General features: G+C 42.7%; 1 protein-coding gene across 1 annotated transcript in view; it reads left to right on the top strand.

The window, feature by feature from the left end:
- LOC107671459 (CUB and sushi domain-containing protein 3-like) overlaps nucleotides 1-3,703 on the top strand; it is a 292,685-nt gene that overhangs the window by 38,696 nt on the left and 250,286 nt on the right. The gene's annotated exons all lie outside the window — the stretch shown is intronic.

Below are 3,703 nucleotides of genomic sequence, written 5' to 3'. Positions count from 1 at the left end.
AGGCCGGGATAGAGTGAGCTGAGGCCGGGCTAGAGTGAGCTGAGGCCGGGCTAGCGTGAGCGGAAGCCCCGGGCTAGAGTGAGCTGAGGCGGCGGGCTTAAGAACAGCGTGGCCGGCGATTTCGACGAAGGAGCGTCCGGAAGGACATGTGACGACTCCGGGCTGGACTCCGCTTCCTCCACGGTGAAAGCCTATCCGGCGATCCACAGTGCGAAGTTGATGTATTTCTTCAGCAACCAGCACGGATAACTTTACAGATCTTCTTTATGCACCAAGAGTTTGTAACACTCCAAAGAGAAAGGAAACATTGAAATCGCATCATATGACCCCTTTAACATCTCAACCGACTTGAATTGTCATTGAATTGTCGATTTTCAACCGGCTCGGGGTGCATCGTTACAACCCTAGTGGTTGCTAGGTTGTTCTGTATGTTTGTAAATTTATTGTTCAGGCTGTTATTAATTTGCTAGGATGTTGCTGGGTGGTTACTTGGGAATTGTTAGTGATTGCTTGGGTGTTGCTAGACAGTTGCTAGGAAGTTGTTGATGGTTGCTAGGGTGTTCTTGATGATTTTTAGTTCCTTGTTCAGGGTGTGGGTTGTTAAGGGTGTTGCTAGGGAATTTTTGGTGGTTTCTGTGGTTACTAGGGTGGTTTAAATTCTTTATTTAGGCTGATAATTTTTTGTTTATAACCTTTGTCCAGGCTGTTAATTCATTAGGGCATTGCCTGGGAATTTTGGGTGGTTGCCAGGGTGTTCCTGGTGATTGCTAGTTCTTTGTTCAGGCTGTTATTTGTGAGGGCATTGCTAGGCGGATGCTAGGGTGTTCAGAGTGATTGCTACAGTATCAGTGTGTTCTGGACGATTGTTAGTTCCTTGTTCAGGGAGAGGGCTGCTAGAGACAGACAGATAAATAGACATAGTCAGATGGGCCGTACAGCAGACAGATGGATGTTAAAATCATTCTGTGTTGCTTGAAGTACGATTAGCTGGAAAGGTGAAAGAAACTTGAGTCAGAACATCTTGTGCTGAGTTTGATGGATGTGTAGTTTTGAATTCTGAAAGTTAGAATTTGTCCCCATTGTGAATCAGACTTTATTTCAAAACACCAAGGAAAATCAGATTTTCCATTATATGTACCCTTTAAAAAATGCTAATGTTGTCTGTCTCTGATCAGCCTAGTTTTGGATCACTTATGTCAGCCCAAATAACCAACATACCCAAAAAGGAATTGTTTAATATCTGAGCAGATGTTGCGCAGTGCCATCAAGTTTATTTCAGCCTCTGGCCATGATTGGTTGAGTTTGCAAGCGTCTGGTTCATCTACACCCTCAGTGACTGTCATTTCTCAACCAGTCGCCATCTTCCATCATTCTCTCCACCTGTTATCCTCCTGACCTGACCACAGCATGCCGCCCCATCTGCTCCATCTTTACAGTCTGAATTATTCAGTCCCATTGACCAGCCTGGGCCTTGGCTCATGCTTTTGTGTTTAATGTGCTTCTGAATTCTATGGGTTTTGGAATATTAATCCTGCAGTTTATTGCACTCCAGAGGGCCTGGGATTCCCACTGAATTCACAATGACGTTGTCTCATTGTCATTCATCTTCATAGATTGATGTACGTAATTGAAGAATTTGAGGCTCTTTTAAAGTCTCATTTGGAGCATTTTTATGAAGAAATGGGCATTAATAGGTGTTTGCTAGGGTATTTTGGATGGTTGCTAGATGATTATTGCCAAGTCTCTTACTTGTAAAGTCTGTTGACCACCATAATGCTCTTGGGGGTCTATTGGTCCCAACTTTAGTGCAAAGTCCAAAGAGCCCACCTGGTCTCAATGATTTTTTGCATGGTTTGTAGGGTGTTGTAGGTGGTTTCTAGGGTAATTTTTTTAATGGTTGCCGGGTGATTGCCACCAGGTCTCTATGAAATTCTTTGGGGTCTGTGGGTCCCAAACTGGGTCAGTGAATGAAAAGATCCCACCCTGATCTCTATGATGTTTTGCATGGTTTGCAGGGTGTTTTAGGTAGTTGCTAGGTCTTTGCTAGGGTATTTTGGATGGTGTCCATGTGAGTGCCCCCAAGTATCTATGAAAGAACCCAACCTAGTCTCTTATGATGTTTTGGAGCAGTTTATAGGGTGTTTTAAGTATTTGCTAGGTGGTTGCTAGATTATTTTTGGATGGTTGCTGGGTGATTGAAGTCTCTTTGATATTCCTGGGGGTTTATGTTTTTTTTTTGCATGGTTTTTAGGGTCTTCTAGGTGGTTGGTTGGGTATTTTGGATGGTTGCTAGATGATTGTACCAAAGTGTCTTTGATACTCTTGGGGGTATATGGGTCCCAACATGGGTTAATAAGTGAAAATGGCCCACCCTGGCTTCTATGATGTTTTGTCACCATTTGTAGGGTGTTCTAGGTAGTTGCTAGGGTATTTTGTATGGCTATATAGGTGATTGCTTTCAAGTCTCTTTGATATTCCTGGGGGTTTATGAGTCAAAACATGGTTCAATGAATCAGAAGAACCCACCCTTGTCTTAATAATTATTTTAGTCCAGATGTTCTAGGTAGTTTCTATGGTGTTTTGGGGTATTTTTGGTCCGCCAGTCGAAATTGTATGTCCGATCCGTTAAAGTCTCCATGAAATTATTTGGTGTCTATGGGTTGCAAAATGTAAAGTCAATTAACGAAAAGAGTCCATCCTTTTTTATTTTTTGGGCATGGTTTGTAGGGTGTTTTAGGTACTTGCTAGGTGTTTGCTAGGGTATTTTGACTAGATGTTAGGTGATTGCTCCCAAGTCTCTTTGATATTCTTGGGGGTTTATGAGTCCCAACGTGGGTCAATGAGTCAAAACAGCCCACCCTTGTCTTTATGATTTTTTTTATTGCAGTTTGTAGAATGTTCCTAGGGTGTTTTGGGGTCCACAAGGTGAAATTATATGTCCGATCCATTAGAAAAGCAAAAGCACACCTCTTGTCAACAAACCCTGTGATTTCAGGTATAATTTGTGTTCGTAGTGCAAACAGTGAGGGGTTAAGGGTTATGAGTCTTAGCAAGCAGCAATAACAAGGGATTGGTTCGTGTCCAATGGTTTTAATGTGCTAGTGATTCAACATTTATGAGAGAGAGATGGACACACTGGGGAAAAGAAATCTCATTTTGGTTCCTGTCAGTTTTCCGTCACGTCGGAACAACTGAAACCATGTTTGACAGTCAATGTGTGCGCTTTGATTAATGTGTCTATCGCCATCCACTACGAGTCAGCTTCTGAGTATAGAGTTAGATGCAAAACCTCAACCTTTCTGTCTGCCCTTCAACTGAATGCCAATGACTCTGGAAATACCATATGTCACGATCAACATGCTAATGTTCGGGAGTGTTGTTTTTGGCGGCCTGTTTTAATTTTAGTTTTAGTCTAGTCTTTGTGTGAAACTGTCATTTCTACATAGATGTTTCCTGTCAGCTCGATTTTTGAGTGGACTTTGCTGTTCCGATGAACATGAACGGTATATGAGTGGAGCACTCACATGGGTCGTGACCGACTGAGCGGAGCGCACACACGCATAGAGCGGGATAACACACACACACACAAATAGAGCGGGATAATACACACACATAGAGCGGGATAATACACACACACAGAGCGGGATAATACCATACAGTCTATGGATAATACACACACGCATAGAGCGGGATAATACACAGA

This window comes from Sinocyclocheilus anshuiensis, unplaced genomic scaffold (genome assembly GCF_001515605.1).
Source record: "Sinocyclocheilus anshuiensis isolate Anshui unplaced genomic scaffold, SAMN03320099.WGS_v1.1 scaffold552, whole genome shotgun sequence".
NCBI classification, from domain to species: Eukaryota; Metazoa; Chordata; class Actinopteri; order Cypriniformes; family Cyprinidae; genus Sinocyclocheilus; species Sinocyclocheilus anshuiensis.
Note: the sequence above shows the minus strand (reverse complement) of the source record. Positions and strands in the feature narration are given on the sequence as shown.